The 20,259-nt window shown below is 43.0% G+C and overlaps 1 protein-coding gene across 5 annotated transcripts in view; it reads left to right on the forward strand.

Annotated features, from left to right (window-relative positions):
- PTPRT (protein tyrosine phosphatase receptor type T) overlaps positions 1-20,259 on the forward strand; it is a 700,314-nt gene that overhangs the window by 244,757 nt on the left and 435,298 nt on the right. The gene's annotated exons all lie outside the window — the stretch shown is intronic.

Below are 20,259 nucleotides of genomic sequence, written 5' to 3' on the forward strand. Positions count from 1 at the left end.
ATAAATACTATCATGTGATTGGTTGAAACTATGCTGAAAAGTTAACTTGTACCTGTAGAGAAATTGTCATGGCTCATGAAGAAAATGGGGTCTTCAAGTCTGTTTGATCCTGTCAGTGGAGGGATGGTAAATTGGGCAGCAATATTGAAGCTAGGCATGCTTCTTTGCTGCCTTAGCAGTGATGTACCCTCCGAGATCAAAGGCTACAAATAGCTTCCTTTCTATGTATTTTGGATTTGTAATTTTATCTCTCTATGTGTGTGTGTATTTGAACAGCAGCATAAGCATGTACCAAAAAAAATGGCAGGCAGACTGTCCGTAATGAAGTATTTTGCATGTGTGTGGTTTTTTTTTAATTTTCGTTTTTTATTTTCTGAACAAGCCCACTGGAAGGGGGAGACTGTACTGACTGAATTTCAATGTCGAGGGCTTTCATCTTCCTTCATTGTGCAGGGGTGTGTCATTCTCAAGGATTCATTGTGTTCATGCTCACTATGAATACATTCTTCTCTGTTTTTCCATTAAGTGTAGGAGCTGAGAGTTCCCCAAATGAACAGAAGACATATTTTAGGTATCGGTAATAGTGCTTTCTATATAGAGGGGGTATTTCATCCGAGGATATCAAAAAGCTTTGCAAGCATTACCTGATTACCGAGATATTGTTATCCCCATTTACAGGAAAGGACTAAACCCAGTTCCCTTCCTACATAGCTATTTGGGAACTATTTTATTGGAGGAAATGATCTGAGTCTTGAGAAAGCTCAGGCAGGAAAAGTGACTTGGTGAAATTATAGAGAGAGCACAGTACATCCCACTGTGCAATCTACTACGGGTGGGAGTCTTGCATCTTTGAAAGCAGTTGCAAACGCTTTCAGGCCACTAGAGGGCATGTAGTGCATCTAAACATTAATTTACTAAATGGAATCAAGAGGGCCTATTTTACTCATTCAGTCGTATTTATTGAGTGCTTACTTTGTGCAGAGCACTGTACTAAGCACTTGGGAGAGTACAGTGCAACAATAAACGTTTTAAATCCGGGAGAGTGAGGCTTTAGGCATGACAGCATTTGCATCAGCCTGTGGCACAGAAAAGAAGAGATTCCATAAGGTTTCCAACCCAAAGGACTTGCCTCTTTTTATGCCGTTTGTTGTCTTGTGACCAGGTTGAATTTGGCCCAGATTTTCCAGGGAAAAAGGAGGCACCTCCTGGATGGTGGGAGGGGTGAAGGTCACCATACATTTTTTAAGTGCATGAAGTATAGGGATAGGAATTAAATCAGGTTGGGGACAGTGGTCTAATATAAAGGGAGAGGGGAAGGGACAAAATGGCAAGGAAAGGAGAGAGAGAGAGTGAGCACTAGAGAGAGCATGCACTAGAGAGACAGAAGAAAGAAGGGAGTGGAGAAAAAGATGGGAACTGGGGGAAAAAGGAGAGAGATTAAAACAGAGAGGTAAAGGGAAAAGGGAGAGGGAGAGAGGTGAAGAGAATGAAAGAGGATGGGGGAAGAGAAAGATAGCCATAGGTTAAGGCAACAGTCCCATCCAGGCCTACTCTCTGCCAAAACACACCACAGACGTACCTGGAAACCTTTGACCGTGACAAGGTGGCCAAGGCTCCTCCTTTGCTAATTATCTGCTTTGGGCTTGCTGTCCTGGTCCAACCCCACCATTTGCTGTGGGAGGGCCTGCTGCTGGCCCTGCCGCTAATAATGCTCTCCAGGGGCTTCCAGCACTGTTAGGTCTGCTGTTCAGGGGATTCCGCCCTGTCGGGTCTGCTTTCCAAGGTGTTCCTGGTGCTACTGGGCCGGCTCTCCAAAGGGTTTCTGGTGCCACTGGGCTTGCTCTCCAGGGTTTTCTGGAGCCATTGGGCCTCTCCTCCAGGGGTTTCCAGCAGCATTGGGTCTGCTGTCCAGGGGTTTCCACCACCATTGGGCCTCCTGCCCAGGGGTTTCCAGCACCACCTAGCCTGCTTTCCAGGGTTTTCTGGTATCATTGGATTTGCTGTCCAGGAATTTCCAACACCATTGGGTCTCCTTCCCAGGGTTTTCCAACATCATTGGGTCTGCAGTACAGGGGTTTTCAGCACCAGTGGATCTGTCCCATTGGGTCTGCTGTCCAAGGTTTTCCGCCATCATTGGGCCTGCTCTCCAGGGGTTTTCCAGCACCACTGGGTCTTCTCCTAGGAGTTTCTGGTTCTGGGGAACTATTAATAATAATAATGATAAAAATTGTATTTGTTAGCACTTATTATGTGTCAGGCACTGTACTAAACTCTGGGGTGGATTCAAGCAAATTGGGTTGGACACCATCCCTGTCCCCCCATTTAACAGATGTTACCTCCCCCCCCGCCTTTTACAGATGAGGTAACTGAGGCTCAGATAAATGAAGTGAGTTGCCCAAGGCCATTCATCACTTAAGTGGCAGAGCTGGGATTAGAACCCAAGCCCGTGCGCTATTCACTAGACCAAGCTGCTTTAATCCAGTGGTATACATTGAGCACTTAAGTATGTGCAGAAGTACTATTCTAAGTGCTTGGAAGAGTACAGTACAACAGAATTAGCATATACGTTCCCTACCCAGAGCAAACTTACAGTCTAGAGACTGTATTCTAAGCTGGTCTGCTCCCTGGCAGAGCAGTGATAGAAACTGGGTTTCCAATATGTGGGGAATCCCTTGTTGGGGTGTGGATATTTCACTTTCTCTCAGATTCTCATCATCATGCATCTCAGTTCCCGAGAACGAGAGAGGCCGGGAGCCATAGCCAAGAAATAGCCTTTCCCATTGCTCCCAGTGGCTGTTGGTTACCTAATAATAGTAATAACTGTGGTATTTATGTGCTTACTATGTGCCAGGCACTGTACTAAGCACTGGGGTGAATACAAGGTAATCAGGTAGGACACAGTCCCTGTCCCACATGGGGCTCCAAGTCTTAATCCCCATTTTACAGATGAGGTAACTGAGGCCCAGAGAAGTCAAGTGACATGCCCAAGGTCACACAGCAGACAAGTGGTGGAGCTGGAATTAGAACAGCATGGCTCAGTGGAAAAAGCACGGGCTTGGGAGTCATGTGTTCAAATCCTGGCTCTGCTGCTTGTCAGCTGTGAGACTTTGGGCAAGTCACTCAACTTCTTCTTGCCTCAGTTACCTCATCTGTAAAATGGGGATTTTTATTGTGAGCCCCACATGGGACAACCTGATTGCCTTGAATCCTCCCCAGTGCTTAGAACAGTGCTTTGTACATAGTAAGCACTCAAAAAAACCAAAAACAAGACAAAAAACTCATGGTCTTCTGACTCTCAAGCTCATGCTCTATCCAGTAAGCCATGCTGCTTCTTGCTGCTTCTCTGACACCCTTCATGTAACAGTTCCAGTCTCCTGCCTGGAGGTCAAGGCAGAAATAATTTAGGGATTGAGGGCAGGCTCTGGGAATGCTGTTACAGGTCTCTCTGCTGCCTTGCTTCCTTACTGCAACAGAACCCCTGTTGGCTGCCTCTGCTGCCATCCTAAGCCATGTGGATTTAACTGGATTTACTCAGTGGGCAGGATGGATGTCAACATTTCTTGACTGGCTGCATTAGATGGGACATCTGGTAACTTTAGGGGGTGGGAAAACACAGCTTTCAGCTGTGTTTTTTCCAAACATTAAGTTAATTCTTGGAGATATTGCATGCAGAACCATCACCATGTGGCAGAAAACTAAGATCAAACCCATCCCATGGGGAAACACCCCAGCAATGAACTTCGAATTTAGAAGCAGATTTTGGGAGACCTACCAACCCTATTGTATTCTTGTATTCTTAGTACAGTGCTCTGCACACAGTAAGTGCTCAATAAATACTACTGCTGGATTGAATGATTAATTAAAACCACAGAATGCAGGTTGTCAATCCCTGGCTCCTCAAGATTGCTGGATAACTGCTCTGTGTTATAACTGACACCATGCAAGTCTGTGGCCTTAACATGATTCTGAAAACATATCTCTAGGAGGCCTTTCCTGATTAATATCTCACCTCCCTACCCTATTTGCTGCCATTTTAGGACCTCTGCATCACCTAAGTACTTAAGCACTTGTTTCTCTACCAAGCAACAAACACCAACCTCTAACACTTATGTACATTTTTTAATACTCTATTGCTTCCCTCTTCACGTAATATAGTTTAGTGTCTGCTTCTCGGCTAGATTTTAAGCTCCTTGGGGGCAGAGATTGTGTCTATTGTATTCTCCCAAACTGTTAATACAGTGTTCTGCTCAGAGTAGATGATCTATAAATAATATTGGAAGAGAAACACTGGGCAAGAATCAAATTAGAGGCCTGGAGTTGAGAGTTTTCTTTGAGAAGATGATAGCCAGAGCTCAAGAGATGTGCTAAAACTTAAACAGGCAGAGAAGGGAACTGTGGAAGGTTGTGAAATGAGGCAAGAAAAGAGTAATAATAGGAGTTTGGCTGTGTCAGAAATAGAGGATAGACTGAGTCCATCATTCTAGATAACCAAGCATCTTGAAAAGCATGTTTTAAAGCCCTTTAGATTAGATGTAAGCACGTTACTCCCCTTCAGCTTATTTTCTTAAAATCAACGTGGAAAAAAAGCAGTTGCCATAAAACCATAGACTGGTGACCTAAATGTAGAACTAGGACATTTTGTACGGAACTTGGGGTGAGCCTGCAGAAACCTTTGAAAGAAAGTCTTAAGCATCTACTTGTATTTTATCCTTTAAAAAAAATGGCTGGAAAATATAAACACTTTTCACAGAAAACTCTTAATAATTGATGTACATAAAGGTCTACCCCAGATTGAAGGGGATGTCCACTGTGCCACACCATGGAGCCCCAGTTTTCAGGAACCACAGGTTTAGTGATCTATTGTATAATCTTTTACATACCTTCAAAATCTTCAGTCAAACTTTTCCTTTATGAAGTAGTGCACCACTTTTAAAGAACACCCAAGATTCATTCATTTAGTTGTATATATTGAGCACTTCCTGGGAGTTCAAATCAGCAACATATAGTGACAGTCCCTACCCAACAATGGGCTCAGAGTCTAGAAAGGGGAGACAGGCAACAAAACTAATAGACAGGGGATTGTTAGATAAGATGTATTGTTAGACCATGAAAAGACAAAGATACCCAAGTTTGCCTTGTGAACCTTAGCCCAAAATGACCCCACTCCTTTCCTGAAACCTCCCCCAACTGTTTTATTTCCATAACGGTCTGGAGGTGCAAATGGGAGCAAGTGGGTTCTCTCTGGCTTCGGGCTGCTTTCAGGAACTTCTGGTTTGGTGAAGTCATGCATCCAAATGTTCAATGTCCCCTCCTCTCCCAGACCTCTTCTTGCTCATTGTCTTCAAAAAGCTTATCCAAGCTATTTGCTGCTGGCCCAAAGAGCAAGCCAGGAAGTGCTGTTTCTTTTCAGAGAGAAGCAGTGTTGGCTTGTAAAGGAGAAGTAATGACATTGAGCAAGCCGGTGCTTAGGGTTCCAGCCACAGTCAGGCCCTTTGTGAGGCTGGATTCAGTGCAAGCATTGGCCCTGCCCTCATAGAGTCCAGTTCCTGCATGGCAGCCTAGTTCTAAGGCAAACAGCTAGCTCATCAGCAAGGAGACATTTTTCCTGCCTGTGTTTATTTTCACAAGCTTTGAAACCTAGCCGATCTGCACACACATTGTAGGAGCTAATCTCCGGTGAGATCGTGGACGCCCAAGCTGAAGGAAATGTTATCTTGGTAAATTACACTTTGGTTTCTGCAAATGCACCTGCAAGCCAAAGGCATAGTCATTAGCCTATTATTTCTGATCCCCTCTTGCGTTAGAGACAGCCCAGCAGTGAAATTCCCAGGTGATTTAGAGGAAAGTGCTACTGATATAAAGGCAGAAAGAGAGCTGCCCAGAGCAACCAGCTTCAGTTTAATAAAACCAGAAGCGCCTGATAAAAGCAGGAGTTGACTTGAGGTCTCTAGAAAGGGACAGTGGGGAGGAGAAATTCTCTGACCTATAAAATGTCAAAACTTTCTCCGAATGAATGGCATTCGATGGAATGTAAATTTTTTCCGATCCCCTGCAGGCGTTTGGAGCCTCAGTCAGCAGAGAATCTGGACACTTTAGCCGATTCCACTGAAGGGGATTAAAGTTAATACCTGGCCCACTGTGTCGTCATTTTACTTGAGGAACACAAAGCACTTTAAAAACCTTTGTTCGCTAATCCTTAAAAGGAAAGTAGCACTCTCTCAGATGCCCAAATATGTCATGGATGGATTATTGGATCTCACTCGAGCAGTTGGGTTTGGAATCAAATTACCCACTAGACTGTAACCTCCCCCAGGGAGGGGATCATGTCTGCTTACTCTATTCTTGTACCCTCCCTCGTGCTTTGTATAGTACTATACACACAGTGATTGATTTGATGTATTGATTGTTGCGTCAAGCCCCTGAGATTCTGAAAAGTCAATTTTTAATTCCAATATTTTTTAAGGTATGCATTAACCACTTACTAAGAGCCAGGCACTATATTAAGCGTTGGGGTAGATATAAGATAATGAGGTTTGACACAGTCCATGTCCCATGTGGGGCTCACAGTATTAATCCCCACTTTACAGATGAGTCAACTGAGGCACAGATAAGTTAAATGACTTGCCCAAGGTCACACTGCAGGAAAGTTGTGGAGCCGGAATTAGAACCCTGATTTTCTGACTTCCAGACCCGAGTTCTTTCCGTTAGGCAACGCTGCTTCTCAATGTTTTTCATCTTTGCTGATGCACTTGAACATCTCAGGTTCCCAAAGGCAGAAAATTCATGGTCTTACATGATTTCAAGTTATATTAGTAAGCTGGTGTTCCTGACAAACCTTGCATTTAGAAAAATTCACATTACAGTACACATGCCCACACTGACTCCACTACATGTAAAAAAACATTTCTTTCAACTCCACAATACAGTATTCGTGCAGACTAGTGTTGTTGAAAAGCTTTCCCTTAATGCCCAACCAAATTGTATACCAAACAACTATTGATAGCACACAATGTGGAAGAATGACATTTACTGAGCGCCTACTGTGTGCAGGGCACTGTAGTAAGGGTTTGTAGTAAGCTCTCATCCTATCCTGTCTGGACTACTGCATCAGCCTTCTCTCTGATCTCCCATCCTCGTGTCTCTCTCCACTTCAATCCATACTTCATGCTGCTGCCCGGATTATCTTTGTCCAGAAACGCTCTGGGCATATTACTCCACTCCTCAAAAATCTCCAGTGGCTACCCATCAATCTGCGCATCAGGCAGAAACTCCTCACCCTGGGCTTCAAGGCTGTCCATCACCTCGCCCCCTCCTACCTCACCTCCCTTCTCTCCTTCTACAGCCCAGCCCGCACCCTCCGCTCCTCTGCCACTAATCTCCTCACCGTACCTTGTTCTCGCCTGTCCCACCATCGCCCCCTGGCCCACGTCATCCCCCGGGCCTGGAATGCCCTCCCTCCGCCCATCCGCCAAGCTAGCTCTCTTCCTCCCTTCAAGGCCCTACTGAGAGCTCACCTCCTCCAGGAGGCCTTCCCAGACTGAGCCTCTTCCTTCCTCTCCCCCTCGTCCCCCTCTCCATCCCCCCCATCTTACCTCCTTCCCTTCCCCACAGCACCTGTATATATGTATATATGTTTGTACATATTTATTACTCTATTTATTCTACTTGTACATATCTATTTTATTTATTTTATTTTGTTAGTATGTTTGGGTTTGTTCTCTGTCTCCCCCTTTTAGACTGTGAGCCCACTGTTGGGTAGGGACTCTCTCCATATGTTGCCAATTTGTACTTCCCAAGTGCTTAGTAAAGTGCTCTGCACATAGTAAGAGCTCAATAAATACGATTGATTGATTGATTGATTTGGGAGAGCATAATATAGTAGAGTATTAGAGTACAGGACATTAGAGTACAGGAGATCAGGTAGACCTGATCCCTTGCCAAACAAGGAGCTGACAGTCTAGAGGAGAGGCAGACAAACTTGCATCTTGAAAGACGCCACACATATGTGCAAAATCACATCTTCCAACACTGCAGCATATTGTATCCTGTCAAAGGCATGTTGTGAGAAGAACATTCCCTATTTCCCAGATAACCATCTATCTGAAATAAGTAGTAAAACACATGTTATGGAATATCTAAGTGGGCTATGGTGCCTACTATTGTCCTCATTTCCCCAGTTTAGGGGGAGCATGATGGAGTGAGAATGGCCACCTTGCTTTTGAACTGAAAATCTGATTTTTGTGGAGCCCACATTAAGGATAAGAATACTAGTTGAGATATTTGTTAAGCCCTTGCTAAGTGCTGGGGTTGATTTAATACAGTCATATCAGACAGTCCCTGTCCCACCTGGGCCTCATGGTTTAAGGGGGAAGGAGGACAGGTATTTGATCCCCATTTTACAGATGAGGAAACTGAGGCCCAAAGAAGTCAAGTGACTTGTCCAGAAACACACAGAAGGCAAGTGGCAGAGCCAAGATTAGGATCCAGGTCTCTGGACCCTCAGTCATGTGTACTTTTTCTAGTAGGTCACACTGCTTCACACACTGTCTATGAGGTGACATTAGACTTTCTGGATATTTCACTGAAACTCCTGCCCATACTCACCTGCCACTCCCTTTTGCTTCCCCAAGCTCTCAGCTAAGACATCATTTCAACACTGACTGCCCTCTGGTTATCCAATGCCAATTACTCAAGAATTATCCAAGAATTCTACACTTTCCAGGACCTCCCCTCTCTTCCTGCTGTGCTTCCCCTTCTGCCAGCCCCTGCCCCCTGCACCTCCCCTCCCTCCCAACACACAAGTATTAAGAGTGTGGTGGGAAGTAGAGATAAAAAAGACAAGGGAATTGCCAAGTTGGCACCACAAAAATAGACTGAGGTGCAGACCGAAGAAGAGAAAATGAAAGATGAAGAGAGAGGACAGTGGGGAAAAGGACATAGAAGGAAAGCAAGGTAGGACAGAGATCCAATTGGGAGGGAGAGACAGACCTTGGTGAAGTTAATTTTAGGTCACCGCCTAATTTTCTTTAGGCTTAAATACAGCTTTCTTTCAGGTTCTAGACAGGAAATCGTCTATAGTGCCTGATGGAATTAATTGCATAATTAGTATACTGCCTTGGGGAACAGATATTGAAGTGTTCAAAATGTGGTGTTTTTTTCAAAAAATAACTAAAAACATGATGTAACATCAGCTGGAAAGAGTTGGGACATCTGTGTTTTCTGGAGCATCTAATTTCCTGGGCAAGAGGAGGATGCATGGCTACCCACATATTCCACACAATTTGGGAGACACTGTGTTTTAGGGAGGGAACTTACAGGCATTTCACCAGGACTGAACCTTGGGGGCATCTTACAAGATGTAGAAATGTTAGCCAAAATGCTGGATTTCCTTGACAATTATGTGTCTCCTGGGAGACCTCTGCAGTAGACACACCACACTGAAGAGTGGCATTCAGGAGAAGGAATATTCTTAAACAAAGGCTTTAGGAAGAACAGGGTACCAGAGAGCAGGCTGGTAACAAACCCATTGGGACATGGGACACCAAGGATTTATTCTTAGGTGCCAACAGTGTGGAAGAGTCCCAGTGTTGGGCTTACTTTGGCCCTCTAAATCACACACACACACACGCACACACACACAATTTTTCCATCAGTAGCCTCATCTTTAGAAGTGAAAGGCAGGTGCGTATTTAAATATTCATACATACCCAGACACAAACAGAACAAAAGGAACCTGAAAACACTGAAGACAGGGACTGTGTCTTCTGCTTAATCCTTCAGAATGCACTTTGTGCAATGAGAGTGTTGTTGTTGAGCTTCCAGCAGCCCCAGTGACACACAAACACTTAATCAGTCCTGGGAACTATTATCCCCTCTCCTGGAAGGGTGATCATGTACCTGGGACTGTATGGGGCCACTTTGTCAGACTAGAAGGAAACAGTGATTCCCCATTTGATCCTATGGGGAAGCAGTATGGCCTCATGGAAAGTACTTGGGTCTGGGTGTCAGAGGACCTGAGTTTTAATCCTGGATGCTGTGTGGCTTTGGGCTAGTCACGCCACTTCTCTATACCTGTATTCTTATCTGTAAAATGGGGATTAAATCCTACAAGCTCCTAGATGGACTGTGAGCCCCATAAGGTACAGGGACTGTGTCTGTCCTGGTTATCTACTGCAGTGCTTAATACAGTCTTTTGTACATAGTAAGCACTTACAAGTACCCTAATGATAACAATCCCATAAGCACGGTATTTCCCAGGCAGTGCTAATATCGGTGAGGGATGGCTTTGTTCCTGCTTCAAGGCGGGGGTTGGATGAGATGACTTCCTAAGGCCTCATCTAATTTCTCTAGTTTTGATTTTTTTATAGTATTTGTTAAGCACTTGGTATGTGCCAGGCACTGAACTAAGTGCTGGGGAAGCTAATACAAGCTAATCAGTTTGGACACAGTCCCTGTCCCACATAGGGCTCATTGTCTTAATCCTCATTTTACAGATTAGGTAACTGAGGCACAGAAAAGTGAAGTGACTTGCCCAAAGTCACACAGCAGATATGGGGCAGAGCTGGAATTAGAACTCACGCTCTTCTGACACCCAGGCCCATGCTCTATCCACTAGGCCATGCTGCTTCTCAGTTCATTGACCTCACCAACTAAAGCCAACACATTTCTCCTTGTCCCACAAAGGAGAAGAAATCCCCTCTTCCATCCCAGGGAGGGCTCCAATGATTTTTTTTGGAAAATACTGTCTGAAGCAGAGGACCTTTGAAACACTTTCCTAGCTGCGGAGGACACAGTGTTTCTTTTTTTTTTAAATCAAGGTGGAAATACAATAGAAACAGACTAATTGCCCAGCAACCCCTCAAAAAAAAAAATGCCCTCTCTAAAATTGGGACTGGGGCAAATTAAGGGTTACGGTCTTTTTCTCCCACCCAGTGCTTTTATTGCAGTGTTGGGAAAGACACAGAGATACAACCTGAACCAGAAAATTCTGACAAGATTATGGACAAGGAACATGTCCCTTTGTTATTCTGTCCTTCCCAAGCACCTAGTACTGTGCCCTGCACCAAATGGACTCTCAATATATGCTACTACTAATACTGTTGCAGGGCTGCCAGAAATCTGAGAAATAGTGGGAAACTTCCCACAAGTTAGCTATTTCAGGATCCCACATTTCACTTCTAAGATACATATTTTGATTATACTCAAGTGCTTGGGAAGTAGAGACAGAGAAGTGACACATTTCCTGCTTATAAAGAATTTACACTCCAATAAGGGAGGCAGAGATAAAAATATTTACAAATAGAAAAATCAAAGAAAATAAAGGAAATTTGTGAGAATTTGAAAATGCTTGATGCTTCTCTCTCTCTCTACCTTAATCTATCTATTTCTCTTCCGCCTTAGCCTAGTCTAGTGGGTAGAGTAAGGACCTAGGAGTCAGAAGGACATGGGTTCTAATTTCAGCTTGGCCACTTGTCTGCTGATTGACCGTGGACAAGTCACTTCATTTCTCTGTGCCTCAGTGAACTCATCTGTAAAATGAGGATTAAGACTGTGAGCCCTATGTGGGATAGGGACTGTGTCCAGTCTGATTAGCTTGTATCTTCCCCAGCACTTATTACAGTGCCTGGAACATATTGCAAGCTGGGCTTACAGAAGCAATGTGGCTCAGTGGAAAGAGCACGGGCTTTGGAGTCAGAGGTCATGGGTTCAAATCCCAGCTCTGCCAATTGTCAGCTGTGTGACTTTGGGTAAGTCACTTCACTTCTCTGTGCCTCAGTTACCTCATCTGTAAAATGGGGATTAAGACTGTGAGCCCCCAGTGGGACAACCTGATCACCTTGTAACCTCCCCAGCACTTAGAACAGTGCTTTACACGTAAGAGCTTAATAAATGCCATTATTATTATTATTATTATCAGTATTATAGTAGGAGTTCAGTGAAGTGAGGTAGAATGGGGATAGCTGATTCAGACCTTTAAAGCTGATGGTAAGGAGTTTCTGTTTGATGCAGAGGTGGATGGACAGCCATTGGAGGTTCTTGAGGAGTGGGGATACGTTGCCTGGATGTTTTTGTAGAAAAATGATCCGTGCAGCAGAGTGAAATATGGATTGGTGTGGGGAGAGACAGGAGGCTGGGGACGTCAGTGAGGAGGCAGATGCAGTAGTCAAGGTGGGATAGGATAAGTGCTTGTCTCAACATGGTAGCTGATTATCTTGTATCTACCCCAGTGCATAGTACAATGCTTGGCTTATGGTAAGTGCTTAGCAAATATCACATTATCATTGCAATCAAAAATTATTGTGATATGAACTACCTATGACAAGAATCTCTTTGTGTGAAGAGAATCTGCAAGAGATGAATAAGAAGAGCAAAAACTTTGCCTTCCATAATATTAGGGAGCACTGTGGCCCCAGACCATTGACTTGGGAGTCAGAGAACCTGGGTTCTAATCCACACTCTGCCTTTTTTCTGCTATGTGACCATGAGCAAGTCACGTAACTTCTCTGTGCCTCAGTTCCCTCATCTGCAAAATGGGGATTCAATACCTGTTTTCCCTCCTATTTAGACTGTGAGGCCCATGTGGGACCTGATTATCCAGTTTTGACTCAGCACTTAATACAGTGCTTGGCATATAATAAATGCTTAAAAATACCACTATTATTATTATTTTTATAATTACTGGAAGGGGTCACAATTCAAGCAATAGGATTCCTGTGAATTTGAGATAAAAGAGATTTCTGTTTGATTTAAAAATATTCAGTATTCATCTTCAGCTTAAAATCCAAATTTTGGAAAAGCAACCCCCTGTTTGTGTGGGGTGGCATTTGTTCTTGCACAAACATCAGTTGCACATTGTGCTCAGAGCTGTTAAACTGTTCTCATGTAGAACATGTTTGGTAGACTATCTGAGGAAGGAGTTGATACCTTTGGAGGCCAAGTTAGAATCATCCTCACATTCTATTTAATCACTCTGCCTTGTTCCTTTCTTTCCCTTCAGTGTTCCTTGGCTTTACTCTCCTGTATTTCTTGGACTTCCTAATTCTGTTACAAACTTATTGAATCATTCACTCACTCTCAAGAAACCTTGAAAATGCTATTTCTCTCTGCTTTATGTGTTTTCTGATTCCTGGTAATCTTGCTTCTGTTTGGCAAGGGGATCATTGTTATCTGTGTAATGAACTCATCTTTTTCATCGTATATCAGCTAGAATTTCTAGAACAGATTTAGTCTCCTAAAGCTACCCTCCCAAAGACACTGTTTCATAAGCTTCACTTCTGGATTTTGTACAACATCGATCACTCAAACCATCTATCGTGTTTATTGAGTGCTTACTGTGTGCAGAGTACTGAAAGCACTTGGGAGAGTATAATGGAGCCGAATTGGTAGATGGGTTCCTTGCCCACGCCCACAAGGAGCTTACAATCTAGAGGGAGATCAAGTGAAAGAAAGGCTCATAGTTAAATCCAGGACCAATGTCAGTTCTACCATTGGTAAGTTTACTGTGAGCAGGGAACATGTATGCTCAGTTGTATTGTACTCTTTCAAGTGCTTAGTACAGTGCTCTGCCCAAAGTAAAACCATTAATGATGATGATGATCAATGCTCACCTCATCACAGTTTCCCTGAAGAGTGGACAAGACAGATACCAAAACAGCTGCTCCAAGGTGAGCTGAAATTGGGAAGCTGAGAAAGAGGTCAAAGCAAATGTTTTAGAAATGCAAAAAAGCAAAAGATGTAGACAATCACAGTTGTAAACTGGAAGGCAGCGGAAAGTCAAACATAAGAGAAGGGAGCTGCTCTTAAGCAGATGCTTCATATGAATCATGAAAATCTTGAATGCAAGCATTATAAATGCAACTCTGCACAACCTCAGAAAGTCTTTTCATGCACATAGTGGTCAGGACTGTGGGTGTCTCATTAGGCACTGCAGCAGCAGCAGCAATGACATCTTCAACTACAAAGGACACTGTTCTGAAATTCTACCAGGAGAGTAACATAAATTCTGGAGATGATTTAATCCCCCTGTTGATTAGATTGACTGTTTTGCCCAGCTCCATATTTCATAGTTGACTAAGATCTTAAATTTCCAAATTCCAAGTATCTAGAATACTCAGCAATTCAAAGTTTAAAGTAAAATGTCAACAGCATCAAACACTGCAAACAAAAATCAGAACAGTACATCCAAAGGACAATATTTGGGAGTGAAAAGGTGGGACAGTGTATTCTGCTTTGGCCTTATTTAGCCTTACAAGTATCCATAGGTGAAGCTGACCTTCAATGGCATCTTCCTTAAAACAAGTATCTCTCTAAATCTCTAAATATGCACATTATGTGTGTACATGTATACATAATAATAATAATAAAAATGGTATTTAAGTGCTTAGTATTTGCCAAGCACTGCTCTAAGCCCTGAGGGTAGTTACAAGGTAATCAGGTTGTCCCACATGGGGCTCAAAGTCTTAATCCCATTTTACGGATGAGGTAACTGAGGCACAGAGAAGTTAAGTGACTTGACCAAGGGCACACAGCAGACAAGTGGAGGAGCTGAAATTAGAACCCATATTCTCTGGCTCTGAAGCCCATGCCATTTGCACTAAGACAAGCTGTTTATGTATACACGTGCTGTTTATATACTGTTATAGTTGTTCTATTTATATATTTTATGTAGTAATATTTGTTGTATTACAGTAAATGTGATTATATATTATGCAATAAATATGCAATTATATATATATGCATATATGATATTTATGGTAACATAACACCTGAAGCTAAATGAAATATGTAAAAACTCAGTTATCCAGGAAGCAGGAAGCAGCATAATAGAGGAGAAGGAACATGGGCCTGGAAATCAGAGGACCTGGGTTCTAATTTCAATTCTGTCACTTGCCTGCTGTGTGACCTAAGGCAAGTATTTCTCAGGGCCTCGGTTCCTCATCTGAAAAACAGGGATTTAATACCAGTTCTTTCTCCCTTTTCAACTTGTGAGCACCAAGTGTGACAAGGGACTGTATCTGATTTGGTTATCTTTCTTCTACCTCAGCACTTAGGACAGTGCTTGACAAAGAATAAGCCCCTTAACAAATATCATCCTTATTATTAACGTCCATGTAACAGTCCTGCTCTTGATTCTTCACATACTGGGTAGTCTTTATCAAAGAGGAATATGAGAAACTTCAGTTGTTTGTCTGATCCTGAAGATGGGATTCTTGGTTCTCTTATCCATGTTTGTGTAAACAGGAGTTTCCATGATAAGAACCCTCCTCTGGAACGGCTACTTTGCTAATGGTAGGAAGTGGGTACCCCATCACCATCCAAACTCCAGGGACCATAACAACCACAATAATAATAATGATGGCATTTAAGTGCTTACTTTATGCAAAGCACTGTTCTAAGCACTGAGGGGGGATACAAGGTGATCAGGTTGTCCCATGTGGTGCTCACAGTCTTAATCCCCATTTTGCAGATAAGGGAACTGAGGCCCAGAGAAGTTAAGTGACTTGCCCAACCTCACACAGCTGACAAGTGGTGGAGCTGGGATTAGAACCCATGACTTTTGGCTCCCAAGCCCAGGCTCTATCCACTGAGCCACACTGCTTCAAGCACCAGCCTTCAACTACTGCAAGTGACCCCATGAGCTATGAGCGAGGCAAGTTTTCATCATCCATTAGAAAGCCCTACCTTCCTGGGGATCACATTTACCTTGCCTCACGCTCTTTGTTGTAGTGGCAGCTATTTACAACTTTCTATAGAGTTCATTTTGGTTTGTAAGACTAGTTCCTAGCAGACCTGAGATTTGTATGATTTTCCTTCTATTAGGAATAAGGTTCCTAACTGTTTTATCTTCCATTTTCCGTTAAATATTCTTCCTGAATGGAATCAGATCCAAAGAGTAAAATGTTGCCTGGGGCTCTCCATCTGCTGTGTTCCCAGTAAACATGGACTATCTGAGCCCTCCTTCCCCCTCCCCTCCATCTCTTCAGGTTATCTAATTGTGTATTCAAAACCATTTCAAAAGCCCACCGTACAGAAAAACTGGGAGGATAGAGCCGAGTTTGGAACTTCAGCTCTTCGCAGCCTCCCTACCAAACCAAGGTAGTTCAGCTAATGGGACAATTAGCATGATCTGCTGAGTGGAATGGTTTAAAGATTCAGTGTGAGTTTTTAATCTCTGAATTCCTTAGCTTGGGCAAATGTTGATAGTTTTTCTATCTAGCTCTTTGGAAAATTTTGCTTTTCAAAAATCTTTGTACCATGGGAAATTGCTATTTAGATATCGTGGGCTCCATCCATCATCCTTTCTGTGATTATACAGACTATGACCTTGCTATGTCCTTGAAGTGCAGGCAACTGGATCACAATGTTCTGGAATAATTTGGTGAGTCCTTGACTCATCATGCAGTTGTCAAGATGGACCTTTCTAAAGAAACAGCGGTCATAGCCTCCTGAACAATGAACATGATCTTATAATAATGCATCTGTACTGTAGAAGAAGATGGGATGGTATTAATAATAATAGGTACTTGTGCTTATTATGTGCCAAGCACTGTAGTAAGCCCTAGACTAAATACAAATAACCAGGTTGGGCACAGTACCTGTCCCACAGTGGGCTAGCAATCTAAGTTGGAGGTATTGGTATTACTTTACAGAATCATTTGTTTATGTTGCATCTATCTACAGAGCATAATAAAGTACTTGGCACATAGTAAGGTCTTAGATACCACCATTAAAAAAAAAAATTCAAGGTGATCAGGTTCCACAGGACAGCCACAAAGCACCAATTTCCTTGGTGGCAGGATTCCTATTTTTGTTTGTTTTCATTCAACTGAGCTATTTACTGTGTAAATATTCAACTGAGTATTTACTGAGCTATTACTGTGTGCAGGGCCCTCTACTAAGTGCTGGGGAGAGTACAATACAACAGTAAGTAGACACTTGTATTTCTCTAATCCCATACTGAATTTAGCCAATTACACTGATCCCTAGTCCAATAGTGAGCATGAGATCAAAGGCAATGGACAAGATAAGTTTAGTCCAGTGGGCTAAAGGGAGTTTCTCAAGTCTGGGAGAGCCAATCTATTATGCCCAGGTGACCTCTCTGCCTTTGTTTTAGTAGGCCCCTCTTGTTCTTCTGGTGTGTTCCATTTTCTACCAGTTGGGTGGGAGGTAGGGAAAATTCTCCAACCCATCAGCCCAAAGGATAGTCTCTAGACTGTAAACTTGTTATGGGCTGGGAATGTCACTGTTTATTGTTGTGTTGTACTTTCCCAAGCACTTAGTACAGTGCTCTGCACACAGTAAGTGCTCAATAAATACGATTGAATGAATGAATGCATGGGTTAACCAGTACTGTCACCCACAAAACGGCCGGTCAAGTTCTAAGTGTCATCAGCCGCTGGTTGTGAACTGTTACTACTTGTGCTACTTCATGATCCCTTCTCATGGGAGAAATTTACCATTCTCAAGTAATGTTGGGGATTGGTTTTGCCCAATGCAGACCGGCAACTATAGGGCTATGTAAACTTTCCTGTTCAAATGGAAGCAGTGTGACATAGGGAAAGAGCACAGGCATGAGAGTCAAAGGATCTGGGTTCTGATCCTGACTTAGTCATTTGTCTGCTGTGTGACTTTCTCTGTGCCTCAGTTATCCCATCTGTAAAATGGAATTAAATCATCCTCCTGCCGATTTAGACTGTGTGCCCCATGTGGATCAGACAGTTCAACCTGATTTTTTTTGTATTTTGCCTACACTTAGTAAAATGGAAACAGTGTGGCCTAGTGGAAAGAGCACTGGCCTGAGAGTCCAAGGACCTGGGTTCTAATCCCATTACTGCCACTTACCTGCTGTGTGACCTTGAGAAACTTCTCTGTGCCTCATCTGCAAAATGGGGATTCAATACTTGTTCTCCCTCCTACTTAGAATGTGAGACCAGATTATCCTGTATGCTTGGCACATAGTAAGCACTTAGCAAATACCACAATTATTATTGATATCAATAATCATCATAATGATTATTATTATAATTTGATATTTGTTAAGTGCTTACTTTTGTGTCAAGTACTGTCCTAAGTGCTGGGGTAGATACACGGTGATAAGATTGGACACAGTCCATCTCCTTCATGGGGCTCACAATCTTCACCCCCATTTTACTGTTGAGGTAACCGAGGCACAGAAAGTTGTCACCTGCCCAGGGTCACTCAGCAGCAGATGGCAGAGCTGGGACTAGAACCCAGGTCCTTCTGACTCTAGCACATAGTAAGCCCTTAACAAGGACCATATAAAACAAAAAAATAGACTCCCTGCTTCCATTGAAAGTTTATCTCTCATACTCAGCAGGTACTCATCTAGACTGTGAGCCCACTGTTGAGTAGGGACCATCTCTATGTGTTGCCAACTTGTACTTCCCAAGTGCTTAGTACAGTGCTCTGCACACAGTAAGTGATCAATAAATATGATTGATTGATTGATTAATACACATTCATTTCTATTGAGCACCCTCTGAGTGTAGTGTGCTGTTTGTTCTAAGTGCTTGGAAGTACAGATTTAAGAAGTGACCTGATCTCTGACAACACAGAGATAACTCTCTATTGGGTAGACAAAAATAAAAATATATTCAGGGTCAGTCAAAATATATCACTGGGTGTACAATTGAATATGCATATGATGTACAAAAGTCCTGAGATATAAAGTAGATCACAAGTTCTAGAGTTGGCTGATGGCATGAGGAACTGGGAAATCTTATAGGGAAGGTTTGGTGAAGGTGGTGTGGTTTTAGGAAGGGTTTTGAATGTGGGAAGAGTTGTGGTCTGATTTGAGAAGTGAGGGAGTTCCAAGTTAGAAGAACATCATGAGCAATGTGTTGGAGGTGTGAGGGTCAAGAGAGAAGAACAAAAAGAATGTTGGCTTGGGAGAAGCAAAGGTGGGGGATTGGGGAACAGTGGGTGACGGAAGCAGAGTGATAAGTTGTTGGGAGAGCCTTGAAGCTGATTTTGAGGAATTTTCATCTGATGGAGACTGACCACAGGTTGTATTGTTCTCTCCCAATTAGTTAGCTCAGTGCTCAGCCCACAGTAAGCTCTCAACAAATACTAGTCACTGAGTAATGCAGCATTTAGTATGAACTGGAGTGGGGAGAGGAGGGAGGTGGGGAAACCAGAGAGAAGTCTTGATGCTGTAGTAGAGTGATAAGATCAGAACTTGTACTGGCAAGTGGATGTGGCTGGTGTTGAAAGGAAGGGGCAGATCTGGGTACATAGCCATCATTCATTTAAATATCTGTATAATCCCTGTAGACTGTAAGCTCACTGTAGGCAGGGAACAGGTCTACCAAATCTGTTGTATTTCATTCTCCCAAGCTCTTATTACAGTGCTTTGCACATAGAAAACACTCAATAAATGCCATTGATCAATACTGTGTAGAAAGATCCGGTAGGATTTGGTAGAAGGTCAAATGGGAGAGGCTAAATGCAGGGAGGAATCGAGAGTCTCAGTCAAAGTGGATCTTATCAGAGAGGGTTAAATGACAGCAAAGAGACTTTCCCTTTTCCTCCTCCTCCTCTGTGCCTACAGTTCCCTCTGTGTTGCTCATTAGTAGCCAAACCTTTCCGTGAAAGTTGCCAGTGAGAGGTTTCTTTGAAATAATTACAGAAATGAGTGTTGATGCGTGTTTTGACTTTGCTGAAAAAGTAATTCTGTCTTTCCTAGCTTAAGTAATTACATTTGTTTCTAAATAAAGCCAAAAGAAGTAGAGTCATCAAAGAAGGCATGGATTTGACTTCTACATTTAAGTAGCGGCTGTTGGATAAGGGAGTTAAAGCCAATTATTATAGAATAAGTAAAAGCCTCACTAGGTGTTTTATATTCAACCGAGCAAGTATCTAGTGAGCCAGAAAGATGTGAGAGAAGTTTATCATTGCCTTTGGGCTAAAGACAGTAGTGGATTTATTCCCATGCCATCTAGACCACAGCCTCCAGTGAAACTGTTGTCCCTGCACCGCCCTGACTGAAGAATCCTTTCTCAGCAGGCCTGGGTGTTCCCCTGGAGCACATCCCCTGAGAGCTGAGACCCCTCATGACCTTTCATCAGACCCCCACATCTCTCCCCCTCCCAATTTCCAGTACTCACGCTTACCAAGACTGTTATTCTCGCTGAGCTTAGATGTGGCAATTTTATAATGCCATGATTAACTGACAGCCCTTGTCAGATGAAACACCAACACTCCTTTTTGCAAATTTAGGGGACCATGTTTGGCAGGAGT

The sequence above is a fragment of the Tachyglossus aculeatus genome, chromosome 8 (genome assembly GCF_015852505.1).
Source record: "Tachyglossus aculeatus isolate mTacAcu1 chromosome 8, mTacAcu1.pri, whole genome shotgun sequence".
Classification (NCBI taxonomy): Eukaryota; Metazoa; Chordata; class Mammalia; order Monotremata; family Tachyglossidae; genus Tachyglossus; species Tachyglossus aculeatus.